Source organism: Oncorhynchus clarkii, chromosome 4, assembly GCF_045791955.1.
Source record: "Oncorhynchus clarkii lewisi isolate Uvic-CL-2024 chromosome 4, UVic_Ocla_1.0, whole genome shotgun sequence".
Taxonomy (NCBI): Eukaryota; Metazoa; Chordata; class Actinopteri; order Salmoniformes; family Salmonidae; genus Oncorhynchus; species Oncorhynchus clarkii.
Window position 1 is genome coordinate 47,472,219 of NC_092150.1, and position 11,243 is coordinate 47,483,461.

Sequence of the window (11,243 nt, forward strand, 5' to 3'; positions counted from 1 at the left end):
TTGTGGCACTAAACAAGCTCTAAAATGATGTTTGCGGCACTAAACAAGGTCTAAAAACATGTTTGTGACACTAAACAAGGTCTAAAAACATGTTTGTGACACTAAACAAGGTCTAAAAACATGTTTATGGCACTAAACAAGGTCTAAAATCATGTTTGTGGCACTAAACAAGCTCTAAAATGATGTTTGTGGAGCTAAACAAGGTCTAAAAACATGTTTGTGACACTAAACAAGCTCTAAAATGATGTTTGCGGCACTAAACAAGGTCTAAAAACATGTTTGTGACACTAAACAAGGTCTAAAAACATGTTTGTGACACTAAACAAGGTCTAAAATGATGTTTGTGGAGCTAAACAAGGTCTAAAAACATGTTTGTGACACTAAACAAGGTCTAAAAACATGTTTGTGACACTAAACAAGGTCTAAAAACATGTTTATGGCACTAAACAAGGTCTAAAATGATGTTTGTGGAGCTAAACAAGGTCTAAAATCATGTTTGTGACACTAAACAAGGTCTAAAAACATGTTTATGGCACTAAACAATGTCTAAAAACATGTTTATGGCACTAAACAAGGTCTAATATGATGTTTGTGGAGCTAAACAAGGTCTAAAAACATGTTTGTGACACTAAACAAGGTCTAAAATCATGTTTGTGGCACTAAACAAGCTCTAAAATGATGTTTGCGGCACTAAACAAGGTCTAAAAACATGTTTGTGACACTAAACAAGGTCTAAAAACATGTTTGTGACACTAAACAAGGTCTAAAATGATGTTTGTGGAGCTAAACAAGGTCTAAAAACATGTTTGTGACACTAAACAAGGTCTAAAAACATGTTTATGGCACTAAACAAGGTCTAAAATGATGTTTGTGGAGCTAAACAAGGTCTAAAATCATGTTTGTGGAGCTAAACAAGGTCTAAAAACATGTTTGTGACACTAAACAAGGTCTAAAATCATGTTTGTGGCACTAAAGAATGTCTAAAATGATGTTTGTGGCACTAAACAAGGTCTAAAATGATGTTTGTGGAGCTAAACAAGGTCTAAAATCATGTTTGTGACACTAAACAAGGTCTAAAAGCATGTTTATGGCACTAAACAAGGTCTAAAAACATGTTTATGGCACTAAACAAGGTCTAAAATGATGTTTGTGGAGCTAAACAAGGTCTAAAAACATGTTTGTGACACTAAACAAGGTCTAAAATCATGTTTGTGGCACTAAACAAGCTCTAAAATGATGTTTGCGGCACTAAACAAGGTCTAAAAACATGTTTGTGACACTAAACAAGGTCTAAAAACATGTTTGTGACACTAAACAAGGTCTAAAATGATGTTTGTGGAGCTAAACAAGGTCTAAAAACATGTTTGTGTTACTAAACAAGGTCTAAAAACATGTTTGTGACACTAAACAAGGTCTAAAAACATGTTTATGGCACTAAACAAGGTCTAAAATGATGTTTGTGGAGCTAAACAAGGTCTAAAATCATGTTTGTGGCACTAAACAAGGTCTAAAAACATGTTTATGGCACTAAACAAGGTCTAAAATGATGTTTGTGGAGCTAAACAAGGTCTAAAAACATGTTTGTGACACTAAACAAGGTCTAAAATCATGTTTGTGGCACTAAACAAGGTCTAAAATCATGTTTGTGGAGCTAAACAAGGTCTAAAAACATGTTTGTGACACTAAACAAGGTCTAAAAACATGTTTGTGACACTAAACAAGGTCTAAAAACATGTTTATGGCACTAAACAAGGTCTAAAAACATGTTTGTGACACTAAACAAGGTCTAAAATGATGTTTGTGGAGCTAAACAAGGTCTAAAATCATGTTTGTGGCACTAAAAAAGGTCTAAAATCATGTTTGTGGCACTAAACAAGGTCTAAAATCATGTTTGTGGCACTAAACAAGGTCTAAAATGATGTTTGTGGAACTAAACAAGGTCTAAAATCATGTTTGTGGCACTAAACAAGGTCTAAAATCATGTTTGTGGCACTAAACAAGGTCTAAAATGATGTTTGTGGAGCTAAACAAGGTCTAAAAACATGTTTATGGCACTAAACAAGGTCTAAAAACATGTTTGTGACACTAAACAAGGTCTAAAATCATGTTTGTGGCACTAAACAAGGTCTAAAATCATGTTCATGGAGCTAAACAAGGTCTAAAATCATGTTTGTGGAGCTAAACAAGGTCTAAAAACATGTTTATGGCACTAAACAAGGTCTAAAATCATGTTTGTGGCACTAAACAAGCTCTAAAATGATGTTTGCGGCACTAAACAAGGTCTAAAAACATGTTTGTGACACTAAACAAGGTCTAAAAACATGTTTGTGACACTAAACAAGGTCTAAAAACATGTTTATGGCACTAAACAAGGTCTAAAATCATGTTTGTGGCACTAAACAAGCTCTAAAATGATGTTTGTGGAGCTAAACAAGGTCTAAAAACATGTTTGTGACACTAAACAAGCTCTAAAATGATGTTTGCGGCACTAAACAAGGTCTAAAAACATGTTTGTGACACTAAACAAGGTCTAAAAACATGTTTGTGACACTAAACAAGGTCTAAAATGATGTTTGTGGAGCTAAACAAGGTCTAAAAACATGTTTGTGACACTAAACAAGGTCTAAAAACATGTTTGTGACACTAAACAAGGTCTAAAAACATGTTTATGGCACTAAACAAGGTCTAAAATGATGTTTGTGGAGCTAAACAAGGTCTAAAATCATGTTTGTGACACTAAACAAGGTCTAAAAACATGTTTATGGCACTAAACAATGTCTAAAAACATGTTTATGGCACTAAACAAGGTCTAATATGATGTTTGTGGAGCTAAACAAGGTCTAAAAACATGTTTGTGACACTAAACAAGGTCTAAAATCATGTTTGTGGCACTAAACAAGCTCTAAAATGATGTTTGCGGCACTAAACAAGGTCTAAAAACATGTTTGTGACACTAAACAAGGTCTAAAAACATGTTTGTGACACTAAACAAGGTCTAAAATGATGTTTGTGGAGCTAAACAAGGTCTAAAAACATGTTTGTGACACTAAACAAGGTCTAAAAACATGTTTATGGCACTAAACAAGGTCTAAAATGATGTTTGTGGAGCTAAACAAGGTCTAAAATCATGTTTGTGGAGCTAAACAAGGTCTAAAAACATGTTTGTGACACTAAACAAGGTCTAAAATCATGTTTGTGGCACTAAAGAATGTCTAAAATGATGTTTGTGGCACTAAACAAGGTCTAAAATGATGTTTGTGGAGCTAAACAAGGTCTAAAATCATGTTTGTGACACTAAACAAGGTCTAAAAGCATGTTTATGGCACTAAACAAGGTCTAAAAACATGTTTATGGCACTAAACAAGGTCTAAAATCATGTTTGTGGAGCTAAACAAGGTCTAAAAACATGTTTGTGACACTAAACAAGGTCTAAAAACATGTTTGTGACACTAAACAAGGTCTAAAAACATGTTTATGGCACTAAACAAGGTCTAAAAACATGTTTGTGACACTAAACAAGGTCTAAAATGATGTTTGTGGAGCTAAACAAGGTCTAAAATCATGTTTGTGGCACTAAAAAAGGTCTAAAATCATGTTTGTGGCACTAAACAAGGTCTAAAATCATGTTTGTGGCACTAAACAAGGTCTAAAATGATGTTTGTGGAACTAAACAAGGTCTAAAATCATGTTTGTGGCACTAAACAAGGTCTAAAATCATGTTTGTGGCACTAAACAAGGTCTAAAATGATGTTTGTGGAGCTAAACAAGGTCTAAAAACATGTTTATGGCACTAAACAAGGTCTAAAAACATGTTTGTGACACTAAACAAGGTCTAAAATCATGTTTGTGGCACTAAACAAGGTCTAAAATCATGTTCATGGAGCTAAACAAGGTCTAAAATCATGTTTGTGGAGCTAAACAAGGTCTAAAAACATGTTTATGGCACTAAACAAGGTCTAAAATCATGTTTGTGGCACTAAACAAGCTCTAAAATGATGTTTGCGGCACTAAACAAGGTCTAAAAACATGTTTGTGACACTAAACAAGGTCTAAAAACATGTTTGTGACACTAAACAAGGTCTAAAAACATGTTTATGGCACTAAACAAGGTCTAAAATCATGTTTGTGGCACTAAACAAGCTCTAAAATGATGTTTGTGGAGCTAAACAAGGTCTAAAAACATGTTTGTGACACTAAACAAGCTCTAAAATGATGTTTGCGGCACTAAACAAGGTCTAAAAACATGTTTGTGACACTAAACAAGGTCTAAAAACATGTTTGTGACACTAAACAAGGTCTAAAATGATGTTTGTGGAGCTAAACAAGGTCTAAAAACATGTTTGTGACACTAAACAAGGTCTAAAAACATGTTTGTGACACTAAACAAGGTCTAAAAACATGTTTATGGCACTAAACAAGGTCTAAAATGATGTTTGTGGAGCTAAACAAGGTCTAAAATCATGTTTGTGACACTAAACAAGGTCTAAAAACATGTTTATGGCACTAAACAATGTCTAAAAACATGTTTATGGCACTAAACAAGGTCTAATATGATGTTTGTGGAGCTAAACAAGGTCTAAAAACATGTTTGTGACACTAAACAAGGTCTAAAATCATGTTTGTGGCACTAAACAAGCTCTAAAATGATGTTTGCGGCACTAAACAAGGTCTAAAAACATGTTTGTGACACTAAACAAGGTCTAAAAACATGTTTGTGACACTAAACAAGGTCTAAAATGATGTTTGTGGAGCTAAACAAGGTCTAAAAACATGTTTGTGACACTAAACAAGGTCTAAAAACATGTTTATGGCACTAAACAAGGTCTAAAATGATGTTTGTGGAGCTAAACAAGGTCTAAAATCATGTTTGTGGAGCTAAACAAGGTCTAAAAACATGTTTGTGACACTAAACAAGGTCTAAAATCATGTTTGTGGCACTAAAGAATGTCTAAAATGATGTTTGTGGCACTAAACAAGGTCTAAAATGATGTTTGTGGAGCTAAACAAGGTCTAAAATCATGTTTGTGACACTAAACAAGGTCTAAAAGCATGTTTATGGCACTAAACAAGGTCTAAAAACATGTTTATGGCACTAAACAAGGTCTAAAATGATGTTTGTGGAGCTAAACAAGGTCTAAAAACATGTTTGTGACACTAAACAAGGTCTAAAATCATGTTTGTGGCACTAAACAAGCTCTAAAATGATGTTTGCGGCACTAAACAAGGTCTAAAAACATGTTTGTGACACTAAACAAGGTCTAAAAACATGTTTGTGACACTAAAAAAGGTCTAAAATGATGTTTGTGGAGCTAAACAAGGTCTAAAAACATGTTTGTGTTACTAAACAAGGTCTAAAAACATGTTTGTGACACTAAACAAGGTCTAAAAACATGTTTGTGACACTAAACAAGGTCTAAAATGATGTTTGTGGAGCTAAACAAGGTCTAAAAACATGTTTGTGACACTAAACAAGGTCTAAAAACATGTTTATGGCACTAAACAAGGTCTAAAATGATGTTTGTGGAGCTAAACAAGGTCTAAAAACATGTTTGTGACACTAAACAAGGTCTAAAATGATGTTTGTGGCACTAAACAAGGTCTACAATGATGTTTGTGGAGCTAAACAAGGTCTAAAATCATGTTTGTGACACTAAACAAGGTCTAAAAACATGTTTATGGCACTAAACAAGGTCTAAAAACATGTTTGTGACACTAAACAAGGTCTAAAAACATGTTTATGGCACTAAACAAGGTCTAAAAACATGTTTATGGCACTAAACAAGGTCTAAAATGATGTTTGTGGAGCTAAACAAGGTCTAAAAACATGTTTGTGACACTAAGCAAGGTCTAAAATCATGTTTGTGGCACTAAACAAGGTCTAAAATCATGTTTGTGGAGCTAAACAAGGTCTAAAAACATGTTTGTGACACTAAACAAGGTCTAAAAACATGTTTGTGACACTAAACAAGGTCTAAAAACATGTGTATGGCACTAAACAAGGTCTAAAAACATGTTTGTGACACTAAACAAGGTCTAAAATCATGTTTGTGGCACTAAACAAGCTCTAAAATGATGTTTGCGGCACTAAACAAGGTCTAAAAACATGTTTGTGACACTAAACAAGGTCTAAAAACATGTTTATGGCACTAAACAAGGTCTAAAATGATGTTTGTGGAGCTAAACAAGGTCTAAAAACATGTTTGTGACACTAAACAAGGTCTAAAATGATGTTTGTGGCACTAAACAAGGTCTACAATGATGTTTGTGGAGCTAAACAAGGTCTAAAATCATGTTTGTGACACTAAACAAGGTCTAAAAACATGTTTATGGCACTATACAAGGTCTAAAAACATGTTTGTGACACTAAACAAGGTCTAAAAACATGTTTATGGCACTAAACAAGGTCTAAAAACATGTTTATGGCACTAAACAAGGTCTAAAATGATGTTTGTGGAGCTAAACAAGGTCTAAAAACATGTTTGTGACACTAAGCAAGGTCTAAAATCATGTTTGTGGCACTAAACAAGCTCTAAAATGATGTTTGCGGCACTAAACAAGGTCTAAAAACATGTTTGTGACACTAAACAAGGTCTAAAAACATGTTTGTGACACTAAACAAGGTCTAAAAACATGTTTGTGACACTAAACAAGGTCTAAAAACATGTTTATGGCACTAAACAAGGTCTAAAAACATGTTTGTGACACTAAACAAGGTCTAAAATGATGTTTGTGGAGCTAAACAAGGTCTAAAATCATGTTTGTGGCACTAAAAAAGGTCTAAAATCATGTTTGTGGCACTAAACAAGGTCTAAAATCATGTTTGTGGCACTAAACAAGGTCTAAAATGATGTTTGTGGAACTAAACAAGGTCTAAAATCATGTTTGTGGCACTAAACAAGGTCTAAAATCATGTTTGTGGCACTAAACAAGGTCTAAAATGATGTTTGTGGAGCTAAACAAGGTCTAAAATCATGTTTGTGACACTAAACAAGGTCTAAAAACATGTTTATGGCACTAAACAAGGTCTAAAAACATGTTTATGGCACTAAACAAGGTCTAAAATGATGTTTGTGGAGCTAAACAAGGTCTAAAAACATGTTTGTGACACTAAACAAGGTCTAAAATCATGTTTGTGGCACTAAACAAGCTCTAAAATGATGTTTGCGGCACTAAACAAGGTCTAAAAACATGTTTGTGACACTAAACAAGGTCTAAAAACATGTTTGTGACACTAAACAAGGTCTAAAATGATGTTTGTGGAGCTAAACAAGGTCTAAAAACATGTTTGTGTTACTAAACAAGGTCTAAAAACATGTTTGTGACACTAAACAAGGTCTAAAAACATGTTTATGGCACTAAACAAGGTCTAAAATGATGTTTGTGGAGCTAAACAAGGTCTAAAATCATGTTTGTGGCACTAAACAAGGTCTAAAAACATGTTTATGGCACTAAACAAGGTCTAAAATGATGTTTGTGGAGCTAAACAAGGTCTAAAAACATGTTTGTGACACTAAACAAGGTCTAAAATCATGTTTGTGGCACTAAACAAGGTCTAAAATCATGTTTGTGGAGCTAAACAAGGTCTAAAAACATGTTTGTGACACTAAACAAGGTCTAAAAACATGTTTGTGACACTAAACAAGGTCTAAAAACATGTTTATGGCACTAAACAAGGTCTAAAAACATGTTTGTGACACTAAACAAGGTCTAAAATGATGTTTGTGGAGCTAAACAAGGTCTAAAATCATGTTTGTGGCACTAAAAAAGGTCTAAAATCATGTTTGTGGCACTAAACAAGGTCTAAAATCATGTTTGTGGCACTAAACAAGGTCTAAAATGATGTTTGTGGAACTAAACAAGGTCTAAAATCATGTTTGTGGCACTAAACAAGGTCTAAAATCATGTTTGTGGCACTAAACAAGGTCTAAAATCATGTTCATGGAGCTAAACAAGGTCTAAAATCATGTTTGTGGCACTAAACAAGGTCTAAAATCATGTTCATGGAGCTAAACAAGGTCTAAAATCATGTTTGTGGAGCTAAACAAGGTCTAAAAACATTTTTATGGCACTAAACAAGGTCTAAAATCATGTTTGTGGCACTAAACAAGCTCTAAAATGATGTTTGCGGCACTAAACAAGGTCTAAAAACATGTTTGTGACACTAAACAAGGTCTAAAAACATGTTTGTGACACTAAACAAGGTCTAAAAACATGTTTATGGCACTAAACAAGGTCTAAAATCATGTTTGTGGCACTAAACAAGCTCTAAAATGATGTTTGTGGAGCTAAACAAGGTCTAAAAACATGTTTGTGACACTAAACAAGGTCTAAAAACATGTTTGTGACACTAAACAAGGTCTAAAAACATGTTTGTGGAGCTAAACAAGGTCTAAAAACATGTTTGTGACACTAAACAAGCTCTAAAATGATGTTTGCGGCACTAAACAAGGTCTAAAAACATGTTTGTGACACTAAACAAGGTCTAAAAACATGTTTGTGACACTAAACAAGGTCTAAAATGATGTTTGTGGAGCTAAACAAGGTCTAAAAACATGTTTGTGACACTAAACAAGGTCTAAAAACATGTTTGTGACACTAAACAAGGTCTAAAAACATGTTTATGGCACTAAACAAGGTCTAAAATGATGTTTGTGGAGCTAAACAAGGTCTAAAATCATGTTTGTGACACTAAACAAGGTCTAAAAACATGTTTATGGCACTAAACAATGTCTAAAAACATGTTTATGGCACTAAACAAGGTCTAAAATGATGTTTGTGGAGCTAAACAAGGTCTAAAAACATGTTTGTGACACTAAACAAGGTCTAAAAACATGTTTATGGCACTAAACAAGGTCTAAAATGATGTTTGTGGAGCTAAACAAGGTCTAAAATCATGTTTGTGGAGCTAAACAAGGTCTAAAAACATGTTTGTGACACTAAACAAGGTCTAAAAACATGTTTGTGGCACTAAAGAATGTCTAAAATGATGTTTGTGGCACTAAACAAGGTCTAAAATGATGTTTGTGGAGCTAAACAAGGTCTAAAATCATGTTTGTGACACTAAACAAGGTCTAAAAGCATGTTTATGGCACTAAACAAGGTCTAAAAACATGTTTATGGCACTAAACAAGGTCTAAAATGATGTTTGTGGAGCTAAACAAGGTCTAAAAACATGTTTGTGACACTAAACAAGGTCTAAAATCATGTTTGTGGCACTAAACAAGCTCTAAAATGATGTTTGCGGCACTAAACAAGGTCTAAAATCATGTTTGTGGCACTAAACAAGCTCTAAAATGATGTTTGTGGAGCTAAACAAGGTCTAAAAACATGTTTGTGACACTAAACAAGGTCTAAAAACATGTTTGTGACACTAAACAAGGTCTAAAAACATGTTTGTGGAGCTAAACAAGGTCTAAAAACATGTTTGTGACACTAAACAAGCTCTAAAATGATGTTTGCGGCACTAAACAAGGTCTAAAAACATGTTTGTGACACTAAACAAGGTCTAAAAACATGTTTGTGACACTAAACAAGGTCTAAAATGATGTTTGTGGAGCTAAACAAGGTCTAAAAACATGTTTGTGACACTAAACAAGGTCTAAAAACATGTTTGTGACACTAAACAAGGTCTAAAAACATGTTTATGGCACTAAACAAGGTCTAAAATGATGTTTGTGGAGCTAAACAAGGTCTAAAATCATGTTTGTGACACTAAACAAGGTCTAAAAACATGTTTATGGCACTAAACAATGTCTAAAAACATGTTTATGGCACTAAACAAGGTCTAAAATGATGTTTGTGGAGCTAAACAAGGTCTAAAAACATGTTTGTGACACTAAACAAGGTCTAAAAACATGTTTATGGCACTAAACAAGGTCTAAAATGATGTTTGTGGAGCTAAACAAGGTCTAAAATCATGTTTGTGGAGCTAAACAAGGTCTAAAAACATGTTTGTGACACTAAACAAGGTCTAAAAACATGTTTGTGGCACTAAAGAATGTCTAAAATGATGTTTGTGGCACTAAACAAGGTCTAAAATGATGTTTGTGGAGCTAAACAAGGTCTAAAATCATGTTTGTGACACTAAACAAGGTCTAAAAGCATGTTTATGGCACTAAACAAGGTCTAAAAACATGTTTATGGCACTAAACAAGGTCTAAAATGATGTTTGTGGAGCTAAACAAGGTCTAAAAACATGTTTGTGACACTAAACAAGGTCTAAAATCATGTTTGTGGCACTAAACAAGCTCTAAAATGATGTTTGCGGCACTAAACAAGGTCTAAAAACATGTTTGTGACACTAAACAAGGTCTAAAAACATGTTTGTGACACTAAACAAGGTCTAAAATGATGTTTGTGGAACTAAACAAGGTCTAAAATCATGTTTGTGGCACTAAACAAGGTCTAAAATCATGTTTGTGGCACTAAACAAGGTCTAAAATGATGTTTGTGGAGCTAAACAAGGTCTAAAAACATGTTTGTGACACTAAACAAGGTCTAAAAACATGTTTATGGCACTAAACAAGGTCTAAAATGATGTTTGTGGAGCTAAACAAGGTCTAAAATCATGTTTGTGGAGCTAAACAAGGTCTAAAAACATGTTTGTGGCACTAAACAAGGTCTAAAAACATGTTTATGGCACTAAACAAGGTCTAAAATGATGTTTGTGGAGCTAAACAAGGTCTAAAATCATGTTTGTGGCACTAAAGAATGTCTAAAATGATGTTTGTGGCACTAAACAAGGTCTAAAATGATGTTTGTGGAGCTAAACAAGGTCTAAAATCATGTTTGTGACACTAAACAAGGTCTAAAAACATGTTTATGGCACTAAACAAGGTCTAAAAACATGTTTATGGCACTAAACAAGGTCTAAAATGATGTTTGTGGAGCTAAACAAGGTCTAAAAACATGTTTGTGACACTAAACAAGGTCTAAAATCATGTTTGTGGCACTAAACAAGCTCTAAAATGATGTTTGCGGCACTAAACAAGGTCTAAAAACATGTTTGTGACACTAAACAAGGTCTAAAAACATGTTTGTGACACTAAACAAGGTCTAAAATGATGTTTGTGGAGCTAAACAAGGTCTAAAAACATGTTTGTGTTACTAAACAAGGTCTAAAAACATGTTTGTGACACTAAACAAGGTCTAAAAACATGTTTATGGCACTAAACAAGGTCTAAAATGATGTTTGTGGAGCTAAACAAGGTCTAAAATCATGTTTGTGGCACTAAACAAGGTCT